Source organism: Arachis hypogaea, chromosome 4, assembly GCF_003086295.3.
Source record: "Arachis hypogaea cultivar Tifrunner chromosome 4, arahy.Tifrunner.gnm2.J5K5, whole genome shotgun sequence".
Classification (NCBI taxonomy): Eukaryota; Viridiplantae; Streptophyta; class Magnoliopsida; order Fabales; family Fabaceae; genus Arachis; species Arachis hypogaea.
This window is the reverse complement of record NC_092039.1, coordinates 104361857-104382342: the sequence shown is the minus strand read 5'-3', so window position 1 is coordinate 104382342 and position 20486 is coordinate 104361857. Positions and strand designations below refer to the sequence as shown.

At 38.9% G+C, this 20486-nt stretch overlaps 2 non-coding genes across 2 annotated transcripts; both read left to right on the top strand.

Annotated features, from left to right (window-relative positions):
- Nucleotides 1-446: 446 nt before the first annotated feature.
- Nucleotides 447-550, top strand: LOC112798869 (small nucleolar RNA R71). Its single transcript, XR_003200466.1, has one exon. It is a non-coding gene; the product is annotated as a small nucleolar RNA R71 (small nucleolar RNA).
- Nucleotides 551-15618: 15068 nt separating this feature from the next.
- Nucleotides 15619-15726, top strand: LOC112799475 (small nucleolar RNA R71). Its single transcript, XR_003201054.1, has one exon. It is a non-coding gene; the product is annotated as a small nucleolar RNA R71 (small nucleolar RNA).
- Nucleotides 15727-20486: the final 4760 nt, after the last annotated feature.

Below are 20486 nucleotides of genomic sequence, written 5' to 3'. Positions count from 1 at the left end.
TCCATGAGAAATTTGGATGAGTTCTCCATGATGAATTATAGGTGTTTCCATAAGGTTCACCCATGTAATTTACCTCTGCCATTGCAGGGTTCTCAGGATCATAAGCTTCTTCAAAAGCTGCCTCTTTAGTACTGTTGGATGCATTTTGCCATCCATGCAGACTTTGAGAAATCATGTTAACCTGCTGAGTCACTTTGTTCTGAGCCAATATGGCGTTCAGAGCATCAATTTCAAGAACTCCCTTCCTCTGAGGCGTCCTACTATTCACAGAATTCCTCTCAGAAGTGTACATGAATTGGTTATTTGCAACCATGTCAATAAGTTCTTGAGCTTCTGCAGGCGTTTTCTTTAGGTGAATGGATCCACCTGCAGAATGGTCCAATGACATCTTAGAGAACTCAGATAGACCATAATAGAATATATCTAATATGGTCCATTCTGAAAACATGTCAGAAGGACACTTTTTGGTCATCTGCTTGTATCTTTCCCAAGCTTCATAGAGGGATTCACCATCTTTTTGCTTGAAGGTCTGAACATCCACTCTAAGCTTGCTCAACTTTTGAGGAGGAAAGAATTTACCCAAGAAGGCCGTGACCAGCTTATCCCAGGAGTCCAGGCTATCTTTAGGTTGTGAGTCCAACCATGTTCTAGCTCTGTCTCTTACAGCAAAAGGAAAAAGCATGAACCTGTAGACTTCAGGATCTACTCTGTTCGTCTTTACAGTCTCACAAATCTGCAAGAACTCAGTTAAAAACTGGTAAGGATCTTCAGATGGAAGTCCATGAAACTTGCAGTTCTGTTGCATTAGAGCAACTAATTGAGGTTTCAGCTCAAAATTGTTTGCTCCAATGGCCGGAATGGAGATGCTTCTTCCATCAAATTTGGAAGTTGATTTAGTGAAATCACCAAGCATCCCCCTTGCATTATTGTTGTTGGGTTCGGCTGCCATCTCCTTTTCTTGTTCGAAAATTTCAGAAAGGTTGTCTCTGGATTGTTGTAATTTAGCTTCTCTTAATTTCCTCTTCAGAGTCCTTTCAGTTTCAGGATCAGCTTCAACAAGAATGCCTTTTTCCTTGTTCCTGCTCATATAGGGAAGAAGAGAACAAGAAAAGAAAGAGGAATCCTCTATGTCACAGTATAGAGATTCCTTTATGTTAGTAGAGAAAGAAATGGAATAGGAGTGAAGAAGAATGAATAGGTAGGGGTAGTGATTTGAGATGAAGAGAGGTGAAGAGAAGTGTTAGTAAATAAATAAATAAATAGAAGAAGGGGAGAGGGAAGAAATTCTGAAAATAAATCTGAAAAGAAGTTAAATGATTTTTGAAAATAAAAGATAAGATAGAATTAAAATTAAAACAATTAATTAATTAAAAAGAATTTTTGAAAAAGGGATGAGATATTTTCGAAAATTAGAGAGGAAAAAGTAGTTAGGTGGTTTTGAAAAAGATAAGAAACAAACAAAAAGTCAAATAGTTTGTTGAAAAAGATATTAAAATCAAATTTGAAAAGATAAGAAGATAAGAAGTTAGATAAGATATTTTGAAATTAAATTTTTTAAAAAGATAAAATTTTGAAAAAGATATGATATAAAAGATAAGATAAGATAGATTTAATTTTTAAAATTTAAATTAATTACTTAACTAACAAGAAATTAAAAGATAAGATTCTAGAATTTAAAGATTGAACCTTTCTTAACAAGAAAGTAACAAACTTCAAATTTTTTAATCAATCATATTAATTGTTAGAATAATTTTTGAAAATTTGAAATAAAGTTAAGAAAAAGATTTTTGAAAAATAATTTTCAAAATTTTCAAAAAAATAGAAAAAATGAAGAAGATATGATTTTTGAAAAAGATTATGAAAAGATAAGATTTTTAAAATTGAAAATTTTACTTGACTTACAAGAAATAACTAATTTTAAAAATTTTTGACTAAAGTCAACTCAAATTTTCGAAATTTTGGAGAGAAATAAGGAAGAGATATATTTTTTATTTTTGAATTTTTAATGATGAGAGAGAAAAAACACAAAAATGACTCACAACATGAAAATTATGAATCAAAACTCAAGATGCATGCAAGAACACTATGAATGTCAAGATGAACACCAAGAACACTTTGAAGATCATGATGAACATCAAGAACATAATTTTGAAAAATTTTTTTATGCAAAGAAAACATGCAAGACACCAAACTTAGAAATCTTTAATGCATGGATTCTAACAAGCGAAAAATGCGTATGAAAAACAACAAACAACACAAAACAAGAAAACATCAAGATCAAACAAGAAGACTTGTCAAGAACAACTTGAAGATCATGAAGAACACCATGAATGCATGAATTTTTCGAAAAAATGCAAGGACAATATGAATATGCAATTGACACCAAACTTAAAAATTGACTTAAGACTCAAACAAGAAACACAAAATATTTTTGGTTTTTATGATTTTATGATTTTTTTGGTATTTTCTTTATTTATTTTCGAAAAAAGGAAAAAAATTTTTGAAAAATTTTTGAAAACAAAACAAAAATAAAATTACCTAATCTGAGCAACAAGATGAATCGTCAGTTGTTCATACTTGAACAATCCCCGGCAACGGTGCCAAAAACTTGGTGCACGGATTTGTGATCATCAACAATGGCTCTAATAATTTGGTAGCTCTCACACGCGAATTACACTTAGTCACAACTCCGCACAACTAACCAGCAAGTGCACTGGGTCGTCCAAGTAATACCTTACGTGAGTAAGGGTCGATCCTACGGAGATTATTGGTATGAAGCAAGCTATGGTCATCTTGCAAATCTCAGTCGGGCCGATTCAAATATGATTGGATTAGATATTTAAAAGATAAATAAAATAAACAGGAAATAAAGATAAAGTTACTCATGTAATCCAATGGTGGGATTTCAGATAGGTGCATGGAAGTGCTGTGTTCCTTCCGAATCTCTGCTTTCCTGCTGCTTTCATCCAATCCTTCTTACTCCTTTCCATGGCAAGCTGTATGTAGGGCATCACTGTTGTCAATGGCAACATCCCATCCTCTCAGTGAAAAAGGTCCAAATGCAATGTCACAGCACGACTAATCATCTGTCGGTTCTCAATCAGGTTGGAGTAGAATCCCTTGATTCTTTTGCGTCTGTCACTAACGCCCAGCCTTCAGGAGTTTGAAGCTCGTCACAGTCATTCAATCCCGGAATCCTACTCGGAATACCACAGACAAGGTTAGAATTTCCGGATTTCCATGAATGCCGCCATCAATTCTAGCTTATACCACGAAGATTCTGATTAAGGAATCCAAGAGATATGCGCCCGGTCTAAGGTAGAACGGAAGTGGTTGTCAGTCACGCGCGTTCATAGGTGAGAATGATGATGAGTGTCATGGATCATCACATTCATCAAGTTGAAGTGCAACGAATATCTTAGAATAGGAATAAATCGAATTGGATAGAAAATAATAGTAATTGCATTGAAATTTGAGGTACAGCAGAGCTCCACACCTTTAATCTATGGTGTGTAGAAACTCCACCATTGAAAATGCATAAGTGAAAGGTCCAGGAATGGCCGAATGGCCAGCCCCCATAAGGTGATCAATAGTCTCCTTAGATGAATAATAAAATAAAACTGAGACCAAAGATGTCTAATACAATAGTAAATTATCGTATTTATACTAGACTAGCTACTAGGGTTTACAGGAGTAAGTAATTGATGCATAAATCCACTTTCAGGGCCCACTTGGTGTATGTTTGGGCTGAGCTTGATCTATCCATGAGCTGAGGCTTCTTTTGGAGTTGAACGCCAAGTTGTAACGTGTTTTGGGCGTTCAACTCCGGTTCGTGACGTGTTTCTGGCGTTTGACTCCAGACAACAACATGGAACTGGCGTTGAGCACCAGTTTACGTCGTCTAATCACGAATAAAGTATGGACTATTATATATTTCTGGAAAGCTCTGGATGTCTACTTTCCAACACCGTTGAGAGCGTGCCATTTGGAGTTCTGTAGCCCTAGAAAATCCATTTTGAGTGCAGGGATGTCAAATTCCAACAGCATCAGTAGTCCTTTGTCAGCTTCCTTCTCAGAGTTTTGCTCAAGTCCCTCAATTTCAGCTAGAAAATACCTGAAATCACAGAAAAATACACAAACTCATAGTAAAGTCTAGAAATGTGAATTTAACATAAAAACCAATGAAAATATCCCTAAAAGTAACTAGATCATACTAAAAACTACCTAAAAACAATGCCAAAAAGCGTATAAATTATCCGCTCATCACCCAACGTCTCCTCTTCATTTGATCCTCCACATATTGTCTTAAATGGTCCGGTACAAAGAGGAGGCGTTCACGGTGGAGATTCCGCTCCATAATATTAGCATGCATCTTTTCACAATAGCGGTTGGCGAATTACGTTGTATCCTTAGCATGAACCTTCTTGTCTGACTCATCAATGCAGATATCCACTTTTGATTTCTCAGAAGGCTGCCGATTTGTGGGTGACTTTGGTGCTTGCCTTTTAGAAACCGTTTTCTAAGAATATTTTTTCTTTCCTTTTGCGGTTGTCATACTGAAAATGAGGAAAGAGGAGAATTGTAAAGAAACGAGTAAGGATAGTGAAGAATGCATTAATAAGATAAGTGTAGTGAAAAAGTAGCAAAGAATGCAAGAATACAAGTAAAGTTAAAGTAAGGGTTCATTGAAACTTTTTCACAAACACGTGGTGTGCATCGTATTATTCAACAAGCAAGTTTACAACACCAACATATAACACCATGAAAAAAAGAAAAAAATTATATCCAATAGAGCAAGTAGCACCAATCAATCCAATGAATTTATAAAAAGAATAGTGATCCGACACCAATTTTAAACATACAATAAATTGAAAACAAAAGACTAAAACTAAGCAAGAAATAAGAAAATAAAGTTGGTGCACGAAATTGTGATCTCAATGGCGCCAACAACTTGGTACGCACAATTATAATATCACTCTTTTTCACAACTTCGCACAACTAACCAGCAAGTGCACTGGGTCGTCCAAGTAATAAACCTTACGTGAGTAATGGTCGATCCCACGGAGATTATCGGCTTGAAGCAAGCTATGGTCATCTTGTAAATCTCAGTCAGGCGGATTAAAATGGTTATGGAGTTTTGATAATTAAAATATAAATAAAACATAAAATAAAGATAGAGATACTTATGTAAATCATTGGTGGGACTTTCAGATAAGCGTATGGAGATGCTTTATCCCTTTTGAATCTCTGCTTTCCTACTGCCTTCATCCAATGCTTCATACTCCTCTCTATGGCAAGCTGTATGTAGGGGATCACCGTTGTCAATGGCTACCATCCATCCTCTCAGTGAAAATGGTCCAGCTACGGGTTACATATGGCTAATCATCTGTCGGTTCTCGATAGTGTAGGAATAGGATTTACTATCCTTTTGCCTCTATCACCACGCCCTACAGTCGCGAGTTTGAAACTCGTCACAGTCATCACATCCTAGATCCTACTCGAAATACCACAGAGAAGGTTTAGACTTTCCGGATCTCAAGAATGCTGCCAATTGGTTCTAGCTTATACCACGAAGACTCTGATCTCACGGAATGGAAGGCTCTGTTGTCAGGAGAGGCAATCAAACGCATGGACCAGGAATCCAAGAGATACACATTCAAGCTTGTTTTCATGTAGAACAGAAGTGGTTGTCAATCATGCGTTCATGAGTGAGAATGGTGATGAGTGTCACATAATCATCACATTCGTCATGTTCTTATGTGCAAATGAATATCTTAGAATAACAATAAGCATGAATTGAATAGAAGAACAATAGTACTTTGCATTAATACTTGAGGAACAGCAGAGCTCCACACCTTAATCTATGGTGTGTAGAAACTCCACCGTTGAAAATACATAAGTGATGAAGGTCCAGGCATGGCCAAGAGGCCAGTCTCCAAAACGTGATCAAAGGATCAAAAGATAATCCAAAGATGATCCAAAGATGTCTAATACAATAGTAAAAAGTTCTATTTATACTAAACTAGTTACTAGGGTTACAGAAATGAGTAAATGATGTAGAAATCAACTTTCGGGCCCACTTGGTGTGTGCTTGGGCTGAGCATTGAAGCTTTCACATGTAGAGATCTTCCTTGGAGTTGAACGCCAGTTTGTAACTTGTTTCTGGCATTTAACTCTGCTTTGCAACTTGTTTCTGGCGTTTAACGCCAGAATAGGGCAGAAAGCTGGCGTTAAACTCCAGTTTGCGTTGTCTAAACGCGGGCAAAGTATGGACTATTATATATTGCTGGAAAGCCCTGGATGTGTACTTTCCAACTAGGGGTGTTCAAAACCGATCCGGACCGAACTAAACCGACCAACCGAACCGAAAACCGAAGAAAACCGAAAACCGAAAAAACTGAAAAAATGTGTTTTGCAATTTTTTTGTGGTTCGGTTCGGTTTTCGGTTCTGATCAGAAAAACCCTAACCGAACCGAACCGAACCGGTTTAGTAAAAAAACCCTAAAAAACCAACACCCCCTCCCCCACAAAGGCCCAAACGAACCTGACCTAACCTAACCCCCTTACCCCAACACCCACCCCCAAACGAAACCTAGCCAGTAGCCACTCTCTTCTCACACTCTCGCTCTCTGCACTCTCGAGGCCTGTGGCAAACCCACCTAGCGCTGGGGAGACCGTTCCTCCCACCACCTTGCAGCGCCGCCGAACTCTCCCCCTAGCGCCTCCGAACCTTCCTTTCACTGCTCCTAGGACCTTCTCGCGGATAGAGCACAACGAAGCCCCAACCCCAGCTAGCAGTGAGCAGTCCAGCACCACCCTTGCACCCAACAGTAGCACAGCACCACCCACTCACCCAGCACAGCACCACACCACCACCCAGCCGCGTTTCTGGCCACCCACAACTTAGCACCTCCCACCCAGCCACCGATTCAAGTCAGATACGGAGTCGGAGCCACCGAATCAGGTATGTAATTTGAGTAATTTCTATTTTGAACTACTGAAAGTGCTTCTGTTTGTATTGTTGGTAGCTTGTTATGGTTGGAAAAATAATATAAACTGCTTCTGTTTATTATTAGTTTTTTTTTGAAGAATAATATAAAATAAAAAGAAACTTTTGAAGTGATTTAGTATGAAATCAGATTTGAAATCAGATAAACTGGTTCTGGATCTTGATAGGAAGATATTGAAATTAGATTTGAAGCAGATTTGAAGAATTAAATTTGGAGCATATTTGAAATCAGAGTATTGTTGCTTATCGCTAGTTGAATTACTTTTGTTGAATAACTTTATTGTTGGTATTGTTGCTGGTTGCTGATATTGTTGCTGGTTTTTAATTTATTTGTTGTTGTGTTTTTGCTGTTTTTTATTTTTGCTGATTGTTGTTGTGTTTTTGCTGGTTTTTATTTTTCTACGGGTCCCCGCATTTGAGTGGTGACTTTGTAAGCACAGAGTTGAGTTATCATGGCACAATACTTTGTCCTTCCAGTTCCAACTGTACTCCGTAAATGTGATATTACTTATGATTTCCTGTTGTTTCCAGAAATTTGACAAGTATGGAGCTTTTAGGATCGTTGTCTCCTTTTGTTGCCAATATGACACTCTGACTAATATGTAAGTACTTAACTCTAAATCTCAATTCATTGACTCTGGTATTTACGAGTTCTAATTGGAAAACCATTGCAGGAACATATGCAGGACAATTCATAACTGAAGGGTTTTTGAAGCTAAATATAAAGAAATGGTTAAGGTCATTGATTACTAGCAGTTAGTGCTATTGTTCCAACAATAATAGCTACAATAGTTTTTAATACATCAGAAAGTTCATTGGATACTATGAATAAATGGCTCAATGTGGTTCAGTCAATTCAGATTCCTTTTGCACTCATTCCACTTCTTACATTGGTGTTTAAAGAAAAGGTCATGGGAACTTTTAGAATAGGCCCTATTGTAGAGGTAAGCTTTGTTTGCATTCTAACTTTTGTAAAATTGATTTTGATGTATAATGATTATGTTTGGTAATTTGTCTAAAAGTAATTTCTTCCTTCAAAAAATAAATGATTCTAAATATATCATGTTATGACTTTGTGAAGTAGTATGGTAGAATTTTTTTTAATTGATTGAAAAACCAAACAAACCGAACCAAACCAAACCGATTTTAATTGGTTTGGTTTGGTTCGGATGGTTTCGATAAAAAAACCGAACCAAACCGAACCGCAGTTTAATTAGACAATCGAATCAGATGACTTTTCATTCAAAAACTGAACCAAACCGCACCGCGAACACCCCTATTTCCAACAAAGTTGAGAGCGCGCCATTGGGACTCCTGTAGCTCCAAAAATTCCATTTCGAGTATAGGGAGGTCAGAATCCATCAGCATCAGCAGTCTTTTGTCAGCCTCTGAATCAGATTTATGCTCAGGTCCCTCAATTTCAGCCAGAAAATACCTGAAATCACAAAAAAACATACAAAATCATAGTAAAGTCCAGAAATATGAATTTTGCTTAAAAACTAATAAAAATATACTAAAAACTAACTAAATCCTAATAAAAACTATCTAAAAACAATGCCAAAAAGCGTATAAATTATCCACTCATCACAACACCAAACTTAAATTGTTGCTTGTCTCCAAGCAACTGAAAACAAAATAGAATAAAAAGAAGAGAATATACAATGAATCCCACAATATCAATGAAACTTAGTTCTAATTAGATGAGCGGGGCTAGTAGCTTTTTGCCTCTGAACAGTTTTGGCATCTCTCTTTATCCTTTGAAATTCAGAATGATTGGCATCTATAGGAACTCAGAATTTTGGATAGTGTTATTGATTCTCCTAGTTCAGTACGTTGATTCTTGAACACAGCTACTTTCTGAGTCTTGGCCGTGGCCCTAAGCACTTTGTTTTCCAGTATTACCGCCGGATACATAAATGCCACAGACACAAAACTGGGTGAACCTTTTCAGATTGTGACTCTGCTTTGCTAAAGTCTCTAATTAGAGGTGTCCAGAGTTCTTAAGCACACTCTTTTGCTTCGGATCACGACTTTAACCACTCAGTCTCAAGCTTTTCACTTGGACCTTCATGCCACAAGCACATGGTTAGGGACAACTTGATTTAGCCGCTTAGGCCTAGATTTTGTTTCCTTGGGCCCTCCTATCCATTAATGCTCAAAGCCTTGGATCCTTTTTTCCCTTGCCTTTTGGTTTAAAGGGCTATTGGCTTTTTCTGCTTGCTTTTTATTTTTCTTTTTCTTTCTCTTTTTTTTTGCCATTTTTTCTCTTTTTTTTCTTCACTGCTTTTTCTTACTTCAAGAATCAATTTCATGATTTTTCAGATTATCAATAACATTTCTCTTTGTTCATCATTCTTTCAAGAGCCACCAATTTTAACATTCATTAACTTCACTATTAAAAATATGCACTGTTCAAGCATTCATTCAGAAAACAAAAAATATTGCCACCACATCGAAATAATTAAACTAATTTCAAGATAAAATTTGAAATCCAAGTACTTCTAGTTCTTTTGTATTTAAGTACATTTTTCATTTAAGAGAGGTGAAGGGTTCATGGAATTATTCATAGCTTTAAGACATAGACACTAGACACTAAAGATCATGTAGTGAAGACACAAATATAGAAAAACATGAAGCTCAAAAACTGAAAACAGAAAATAAATAGCCAAGGAGATTAAGGAATGAGTCCACCTTAGTGTGGGTGGCGTCTTCCTCTTGAAGAACCAATGGAACGCCTAAGCTCCTCTATGTCTCTTCCTTGCCTTTGTTGCTCCTCCCTCATAGCTCTTTGATCTTCTCTAATCTCATGGAGAATGATGGAGTGCTCTTGGTGCTCCAAACTTAGTTGGTCCATGTTGTAACTCAAGCCTTTCAAGGAGGTGTTGAGTTGTTCCCAATAGTTGTGTGGAGGAAATTGCATCCCTTGAGGCATCTCAGGGATTTCTTGATGAGGATCCTCCTCATGCTCTTGTTGAGGTTCATGAATGAGCTCTCTTGTTTGCTCCATCCTTTTCTTAGTGATGGGCTTGTCCTCTTCAATGAGGATGTCTCCTTCTATGTCTATCCCAGCCAAATTGCATAGATGACAAATGAAATGAGGAAAGGCTAACCTTGCTGGTGCGCGAAATTGTGAACAATACTTTTCACAACTCTCATAATCCCCGGTCATGAACCCCAAAAACTTGGTGTTCAATACCATGGCATTACACAACTTCGCACAACTAACCAGCAAGTGCACTGGGTCGTCCAAGTAATAAACCTTATGCGAGTAAGGGTCGATCCCACGGAGATTGTTAGTATGAAGCAAGCTATGGTCATCTTGTAAATCTTAGTCAGGCAAACTCAAATGGATATGGTGATGAACGAAAATAAACATAAAGGTAAAGATAGAGATACTTATGTAATTCATTGGTAGGAACTTCAGATAAGCGCATGAAGATGCCTTCCCTTCCGTCTCTCTGCTTTCCTACTGTCTTCATCCCATCCTTCTTATTCCTTTCCATGGCAAGCTTGTGTAGGGTTTCACCGTTGTCAATGGCTACCTCCCATCCTCTCAGTGAAAACGATTGCATATGCTCTGTCACAACACGCGGAATTCAGCTGTCGGTTCTCGGTCAGGCCGGAATAGAATCCATCGATTCTTTTGCGTCTGTCACTAACGCCCCGCCTGCTAGGAGTTTGAAGCACGTCACAGTCATTCAATCATTGAATCCTACTCAGAATACCACAGACAAGGTTAGACCTTCCGGATTCTCTTGAATGCCACCATCAGTTCTCGCCTATACCACGAAGATTCCGGTTAAAGAATCCAAGAGATATTCACCCAATCGAAGGTAGAACGGAGGTGGTTGTCAGTCACACGTTCATAAGTGAGAATGATGATGAGTGTCACGGATCATCACATTCATCAAGTTGAAGAACAAGTGATATCTTAGAACAAGAACAAGCGGAATTGAATGGAAGAACAATAGTAATTGCATTAATACTCGAGGTACAGCAGAGCTCCACACCTTAATCTATGGTGTGTAGAAACTCCACCGTTGAAAATACATAAGAACAAAAGTGATCATTGGTTTCGGCCCCTAGAGAGGGAACCAGAAGAACCAAGATGAAAATACAATAGTAAAAGGTCCTATATATAGAGAACTAGTAGCCTAGGGTGTACAGAGATGAGTAAATGACATAAAAATCCACTTCCGGGCCCACTTGGTGTGTGCTTGGGCTGAGCAATGAAGCATTTTCGTGTAGAGACTCTTCTTGGAGTTAAACGCCAGCTTTTATGCCAGTTTGGGCGTTTAACTCCCATTTAGGTGCCAGTTCCGGCGTTTAACGCTGGAATTTCTGAGGGTGACTTTGAACGCCGGTTTGGGCCATCAAATCTTAGGCAAAGTATGGACTATCATATATTGATGGAAAGCCCAGGATGTCTACTTTCCAACGCCGTTGAGAGCGCGCCAATTGGGCTTCTGTAGCTCCAGAAAATCCACTTCGAGTGCAGGGAGGTCAGAATCCAACAGCATCTGCAGTCCTTTTCAGTCTCTGAATCAGATTTTTGCTCAGGTCCCTCAATTTCAGCCAGAAAATACCTGAAATCACAGAAAAACACACAAACTCATAGTAAAGTCCAGAAAAGTGAATTTTAACTAAAAACTAATAAAAATATACTAAGAACGCAACTAAAACTACCAAAAACATACTAAAAACAATGCCAAAAAAGGTACAAATTATCCGCTCATCACAACACCAAACTTAAATTGTTGCTTGTCCCCAAGCAACTGAAAATCAAATAAGATAAAAAGAAGAGAATATACTATAGACTCCAAATTATCAATGAAACTTAGCTCCAAATTAGATGAGCGAGACTAGTAGCTTTTTGCCTCCGAACAGTTTTGGCATCTCACTTTATCCTTTGAAATTCAGAATGATTGGCTTCTTTAGGAACTCAGAATCCAGATAGTGTTATTGATTCTCCTAGTTAAGTATGATGATTCTTGAACACGGCTACTTATTGAGTCTTGGCCGTGGCCCAAAGCACTCTGTCTTCCAGTATTACCACCGGATACATACATGCCACAGACACATAATTGGGTGAACCTTTTCAGATTGTGACTCAGCTTTGCTAGAGTCCCCAATTAGAGGTGTCCAGGGTTCTTAAGCACACTCTTTTTGCCTTGGATCACAACTTTATTTCTTTCTCTTTTTTTTTTCGTTTTTCTCCTTCTTCTTTTTTTTTTTGTATTCACTGCTTTTTCTTGCTTCAAGAATCATTTTTATGATTTTTCAGATCCTCAGTAACATGTCTCCTTTTTCATCATTCTTTCAAGAGCTAACAATTTTAACATTCATGAACCACAAATTCAAAAGACATATGCACTGTTTAAGCATACATTCAGAAAACAAAAAGTATTGTCACCACATCAAACTAATTAAGCTAGTTTTAAAGATGAATTCGAAGTCCTGTACTTCTTGTTCTTTTGTGATAAAAACAGTTTTCTTTTAAGAAAGGTGATGGATTCATAGGACATTCATAACTTTAAGGCATAGACACTAAGACATTAATGATCATAAGACACAAACATAGATAACCATAAGCATAAAATTCGAAAAACAAGAAAGTAAAGAACAAGGAGATTAAAGAACGGGTCCACCTTAGTGATGGCGGCTTGTTCTTCCTCTTGAAGGCCTTATGGAGTGCTTGAGCTCCTCAATGTCTCTTCCTTGTCTTTGTTGCTCCTCTCTCATGATTCTTTGATCTTCTCTAATTTCATGGAGGAGGATGGAATGTTCTTGGTGCTCCACCCTTAGTTGTCCCATGTTGGAACTCAATTCTCCTAGGGAGGTGTTTAGTTGCTCCCAATAGTCTTGTGGAGGAAAGTGCATCCCTTGAGGCATCTCAGGGATCTCTTGATGAGAGGGGTCTCTTGTTTGCTCCATCCTTTTCTTAGTGATGGGCTTGAGGTCATGCCTTCTCAGTTGAACCGGCTTTCCTCTTGAGTTTCTCTTCCATTGAGCGTCCTCTTCACAAATGTTTATGAGGACTTGGTCCAACCTTTGATTAAAGTTGACCCTTCTTCATGGCCACAACTTCATAGAAGTGGTCTTGATGCACCCTTGAGATGAATCTCTCCATCTCCCATGACTCGGAGGTGAAAGCTTTTGCCTTCCCTTTCCTCTTTCTAGAGGTTTCTCCGGCCTTGGATGCCATAAATGGTTATGGAAAAACAAAAATCAATGCTTTTACCACACCAAACTTAAAAGGTTTGCTCGTCCTCGAGCAAAAGAAGAAAGAAGAGAGTAGAAGAAGGAGAAATAGAGGAGAGGGAGATGGCTTTGTGGTTCGGCCAAAAGGGGAAGAAGTAGTGTTTAGGGTGTGTGAAAATGAAAGAGTGAAGATGATAGTGGGATTTGATAGGTGGGGGGTTTTTGGGGAAGAGGTATTGAGGTGATTGGTGAATGGGTGAAGAAGAGAGAGGGTGGTGGGTTTGGTGGGGATCCTGTGGGGTCCACAGATCCTTAGGTGTCAAGGAAAAGTCATCACTGCACCAAATGGCATTCAAAAACACGTTTTGAGCCAATTCTAGCGTTAAACGCCGGGCTGGTGCCCCTTTCTGGCGTTTAACGCCAGGTTCTTGCCCTTTTCTGGCGTTTAACGCCAGTCTGGTGCCCCTTTCTGGCGTTAAACGCCCAGAATGGTGCCAGACTGGGCGTTAAACGCCCAACTGCTAGCCTCACTGGCGTTTAAACGCCAGTGAGTTCTTCCTCCAGGGTGTGCTGTTTTTCTTCCTGTTTTTCATTCTGTTTTTGCTTTTTCAATTGATTTTGTGACTTCTTATGATCATCAACCTACAAAAACATAAAATAACAAAGGAAAATAGATAAAATATAATCATTGGGTTGCCTCCCAACAAGCGCTTCTTTAATGTCAGTAGCTTGACAGAGGGCTCTCATGGAGCCTCACAGATACTCAGAGCAATGTTGGAACCTCCCAACACCAAACTTAGAGTTTGAATGTGGGGGTTCAACACCAAACTTAGAGTTTGACTGTGGGGGCTCTGTTTGACTCTGAATTGAGAGAAGCTCTTTATGCTTCCTCTCCATGGTGACAGAGGGACATCCTTGAGACTTAAACACAAAGGATTCTTCATTCACTTGAATGATCAGTTCACCTCCATCAACATCAATTACAGCCTTTGCTGTGGCTAGGAAGGGTCTGCCAAGGATGATAGATTCATCCATGCACTTCCCAGTCTCTAGGACTATGAAATCAGTAGGGATGTAATGGTCTTCAACCTTAACCAGAACATCCTCTACAAGTCCATGGGCTTGTTTTCTTGAGTTGTCTGCCATCTCCAGTGAGATTCTTGCAGCTTGTACCTCAAAGATCCCTAGCTTCTCCATTACAGAGAGAGGCATGAGGTTTACACTTGACCCTAAGTCACACAGAGCCTTCTTGAAGGTCATGGTGCCTATGGTACAAGGTATGGAAAACTTCCTAGGATCTTGTCTCTTTTGAGGTAATTTCTGCCTAGACAAGTCATCCAGTTCTTTGGTGAGCAAAGGGGGTTCATCCTCCCAAGTCTCATTTCCAAATAACTTGTCATTTAGCTTCATGATTGCTCCAAGGTATTTAGCAACTTGCTCTTCAGTGACATACTCATCCTCTTCAGAGGAAGAATACTCATCAGAGCTCATGAATGGCAGAAGTGAGTCTAATGGAATCTCTATGGTCTCATCTTGAGCCTCAGATTCCCATGGTTCCTCATTGGGGAACTCATTGGAGGTCAGTGCACGCCCATTGAGGTGTTCCTCAGTGGCGTTCACTTCTTCTCTTTCCTCTCCAAATTCGGCCATGTTGATGGCCTTGCACTCTCCTTTTGGATTTTCTTCTGTATTGCTTGGAAGAGTACTTGGAGGGAGTTCAGTAACTTTCTTGCTCAGCTGTCCCACTTGTGCCTCCAAGTTCCTAATGGAGGACCTTGTTTCAGTCATGAAACTTTGAGTGGTTTTGATTAGATCAGAGACCATGGTTGCTAAGTCAGAGGGGTTCTGTTTAGCATTCTCTGTCTGTTGCTGAGAAGATGATGGAAAAGGCTTGCCATTGCTAAACCTGTTTCTTCCACCATTATTGTTGTTGAAACCTTGTTGAGGTCTCTCTTGATTCTTCCATGAGAAATTTGGGTGATTTCTCCAAGAAGAATTATAGGTGTTTCCATAGGCTTCTCCTAGGTAATTCACCTCTTCCATTGAAGGGTTCTCAAGATCATAAGCTTCTTTTTCAGATGAAGCATCTTAGTACTGCTTGGTGCATTTTGCATTCCAGACAGACTTTGAGAAATCAAATTGACTTGTTGAGTCAATATTTTATTCTGAGCCAAAATGGCATTCAAAGTATCAATCTCAAGAACTCCTTTCTTCTGACTTGTCCCATTGTTCACAGGATTCCTTTCAGAAGTGTACATGAATTGGTTATTTGCAACCATTTCAATTAGCTCTTGAGCCTCTGTAGGCGTCTTCTTCAGATGAAGAGATCCTCCAGCAGAGCTATCCAAAGACATCTTGGATAGTTCAGAGAGACCATCATAGAAAATACCCATGATGCTCCATTCAGAAAGCATGTCTGAAGGACATTTTCTGATTAATTGTTTGTATCTTTCCCAAGCTTCATAGAGGGATTCTCCATCCTTCTGTCTGAAGGTTTGGACTTCCACTCTAAGCTTACTCAATTTTTGAGGTGGAAAGAACTTTGCCAAGAAGGCATTGACTAGCTTTTCCCAAGAGTCCAGGCTTTCTTTAGGTTGATAGTCCAACCATATTCTAGCTCTGTCTCTTACAGCAAAAGGGAATAGCATCAGTCTGTAGACCTCAGGATCAACCCCATTAGTCTTGACTGTGTCACAGATTTGCAAGAACTCAGCTAAAAACTGATGAGGATCTTCCAATGGAAGTCCATGGAACTTGCAATTCTGTTGCATTAGAGAAACTAATTGAGGCTTAAGCTCAAAGTTGTTTGTTCCAATGGCAGGGATAGAGATGCTTCTCCCATAGAAGTCGGGAGTAGGTGCAGTAAAGTCACCCAGCACCTTCCTTGCATTGTTGGCATTGTTGTTGTTTTCGGCTGTCATGTCTTCTTCTTCTTTGAAGAATTCGGTTAGGTCCTCTACAGGGAGTTGTGCCTTAGCTTCTCTTAGCTTTCGCTTCAAGGTCCTTTCAGGTTCAGGGTCAGCTTCAACAAGAATGCCTTTGTCTTTGTTCCTGCTCATATGAAAGAGAAGAGAACAAGAAAATGTGGAATCCTCTATGTCACAGTATAGAGATTCCTTGAGGTGTCAGAGGAGAAAAAATAGAAGGCAGAAGTAGAAAATTCAAACTCATCAAAGGAGATAGAGTTCGAATTTTGCATTAAGAAGTAGTGTTAGTCATAAATAGAAGGATGTGAGAAGAGAGGAAGAAGTTTTCGAAAATTAAGTTAAAAGATTTTGAAAACATTTTGAAAAACACTTAATTGATTTTCGAAAATAAGAGTGGAAAAGAAATCAAGTGATTTTTGAAAAAGATTTTGAAATTAGAAATCAAAAAGATTTGATTGAAAACTATTTTGAAAAAGATGTGATTAAAAAGATTTGATTGAAAAGTTATGGTTTTAAAAAGATATGATTGAAAAGATATGATTTGAAAACAATTTTAAAAAGATTTGATTTTAAAAATTAATGACTTGCCTAACAAGAAAAGATATGATTCAAACATTAAACCTTTCTCAACAGAAAAGGCAACATACTTAAAATGTTCAATCAAATCATTAATTGTTAGTAAGTATCTTTGAAAAAGGAAAGAAATTGATTTTGAAAACATTTGATTGAAAAGATATGATTTGAAAAAGATTTGATTTTGAAAAATTTTGAAAACTTGAAAAAAAATTTGATTTGAAAACAAAATCTTCCCCCTTGTGCCATCCTGGCGTTAAACGCCCAGAATGGTGCACATTCTGGCGTTTAACGCCCAAACTACTACCCTTTTAGGCGTTAAACGCCCAGCCAGGCACCCTGGCTGGCGTTTAAACGCCAGTCTGTCTTCTTCAATGGGCATTTTTGAATGCCCAGCTTTTTCTGTGTGATTCCTCTGCAGTATGTTCTGAATCTTCAATTCTCTGTATTATTGACTTGAAAAGACACAAATTAAAAATATTTTTGGATTTTTAATAATGAGCAAAAATCAAAATGCAACAAGAATCAAATAACAATGCATGCAAGACACCAAACTTAGCAGTTTGTATACTACTGACACTAATGAGAATGCACATGAGACACACAAACACTCAAGTCAAGAGAATTCAAAGATCAGAGTAAGAAATCATCAAGAATTACTTGAAGATCACTAAGACACATGAATGAATGCATGCAACTGACACCAAACTTAAAATGAAACACTAGACTCAAACAAGAAACATTTTTGGATTTTATGACTTTGTAAAAAATTTTTTTTGAATTTTCGAAAATTAAGTGGAAAAAGGTATCAAAATTCTTAATGAGAATTCCAGGAATCATGCAATGTTAGTCTAAAGCTTCAGTCTAAAGGAATTAGACATGGTCAGCCAAGCTTCAGCAGAACATTGCATTCAAGAGCTAAATTGATGAAGATCAATCAGCTTTGGTGATGATAAGAACATCACCTTGAAACACTAGAATTCATTCTTAAGAACTCTGAAGAAAAAAAAATACCTAATCTAAGCAACAAGATGAACCGTCAGTTGTCCAAACTGAACAATCCCCGGCAACGGCGCCAAAAACTTGGTGCGCGAAATTGTGAACAATACTTTTCACAACTCTCATAATCCCCGGTCATGAACCCCAAAAACTTGGTGTTCAATACCATGGCATTACACAACTTCGCACAACTAACCAGCAAGTGCACTGGGTCGTCCAAGTAATAAACCTTACGCGAGTAAGGGTCGATCCCACGGAGATTGTTAGTATGAAGCAAGCTATGGTTATCTTGTAAATCTTAGTCAGGCAAACTCAAATGGATATGGTGATGAACGAAAATAAACATAAAGGTAAAGATAGAGATACTTATGTAATTCATTGGTAGGAACTTCAGATAAGCGCATGAAGATGCCTTCCCTTCCGTCTCTCTGCTTTCCTACTGTCTTCATCCCATCCTTCTTATTCCTTTCCATGGCAAGCTTGTGTAGGGTTTCACCGTTGTCAATGGCTACCTCCCATCCTCTCAGTGAAAACGATTGCATATGCTCTGTCACAACACGCGAAATTCAGCTGTCGGTTCTCGGTCAGGCCGGAATAGAATCCATCGATTCTTTTGCGTCTGTCACTAACGCCCCGCCTGCTAGGAGTTTGAAGCACGTCACAGTCATTCAATCATTGAATCCTACTCAGAATACCACAGACAAGGTTAGACCTTCCGGATTCTCTTGAATGCCGCCATCAGTTCTCGCCTATACCACGAAGATTCCGGTTAAAGAATCCAAGAGATATTCACCCAATCGAAGGTAGAACGGAGGTGGTTGTCAGTCACACGTTCATAAGTGAGAATGATGATGAGTGTCACGGATCATCACATTCATCAAGTTGAAGAACAAGTGATATCTTAGAACAAGAACAAGCGGAATTGAATGGAAGAACAATAGTAATTGCATTAATACTCGAGGTACAGCAGAGCTCCACACCTTAATCTATGGTGTGTAGAAACTCCACCGTTGAAAATATATAAGAACAAAAGTGATCATTGGTTTCGGCCCCTAGAGAGGGAACCAGAAGAACCAAGATGAAAATACAATAGTAAAAGGTCCTATATATAGAGAACTAGTAGCCTAGGGTGTACAGAGATGAGTAAATGACATAAAAATCCACTTCCGGGCCCACTTGGTGTGTGCTTGGGCTGCGCAATGAAGCATTTTCGTGTAGAGACTCTTCTTGGAGTTAAACACCAGCTTTTATGCCAGTTTGGGCGTTTAACTCCCATTTAGGTGCCAGTTCCGGCGTTTAACGCTGGAATTTCTGAGGGTGACTTTGAACGCCGGTTTGGGCCATCAAATCTTGGGCAAAGTATGGACTATCAAATATTGCTGGAAAGCCCAGGATGTATACTTTCCAACGCCGTTGAGAGCGTGCCAATTGGGCTTCTGTAGCTCCAGAAAATCCACTTCGAGTGCAGAGAGGTCAGAATCCAACAGCATCTGCAGTCCTTTTCAGTCTCTGAATCAGATTTTTGCTCAGGTCCCTCAATTTCAGCCAGAAAATACCTAAAATCACAGAAAAACACACAAACTCATAGTAAAGTCCAGAAAAGTGAATTTTAACTAAAAACTAATAAAAATATACTAAGAACTCAACTAAAACTACCAAAAACATACTAAAAACAATGCCAAAAAAGGTACAAATTATCCGCTCATCACTTGCCAAGGTGGATGACTTGTCAGCCACCTTGTAGAGTTCTAGAGGTATGATCTCATGAACTTTCACTTCCTTCCCAATCATGATACTATGGATCATGATGGCCCGATCTACAGTCACTTCAGATTGGTTGCTAGTAGGAATGATGGAGCGTTGGATGAATTCCAACCATCCTCTAGCCACAAGCTTAAGGTCCGGTCTTCTTAATTAAACCGGATTGCCTCTTGAGTCTCTTTTCCATTGAGCTCCTTCCACACATATGTCCATGAGGAGTTGGTCCAACCTTTGATCAAAGTTGACCCTTCTAGTGTAGGGGCGTGCATTTTCTTGCATCATTGGCAAGTGGAACGCCAACCTTATATTTTTCGGACTGAAATCTAAGTATTTCCCCCGAACCATTGTAAGCCAATTCTTTGAATTCGGGTTCATGGTTTAATCATGGTTCCCAGTGATCCATGCATTGGCATAAAACTCTTGAACCATTAAGATTCTGACTTGTTGAATGGGGTTGGTAAGAACTTCCCAACCTCTTCTTTGGATCTCGTGTCGGATCTCCGGATACTCATTTTTCTTTAGCATGAAAGGGACCTCAATGATCACCTTCTTCTTGGCCACAACTTCATAGAAGTGGTCTTGATGGACCTTTGAGATAAATCTCTCCATCTCCCATGACTCGGAGGTGGAAGCTTTTGCCTTCCCTTTCCTCTTTCTAGAGGCTTCTCCGGCCTTAGGTGCCATAAATGGTTATGGAAAAATAAAAAGCAATACTTTTACCACACCAAACTTAAAAGGTTTGCTCATCCTCGAACAAAAGAAGAAAGAAAGAAGGGGAAAAAGAAGAAAAATAGAGGAGATAGAGGGAGAAGTGAATTCGGCCAAGAGGGGGAAAAGGTGTTTGTGTTGTGTGAATATAAAGGAGTAGTGAGGGGTTTATATAGGGGTGAAGGGAGGGTTGGGTTTTGGTCATTAGGGTTGGGTTTGGGAGGGAAAAGTGTTTGAATTTGAAAGTGAGGTAGGTGGGTTTTTTTGGGGAAGAAATATGGAGGTGATTGGTGAAGAGGTGATGGGGA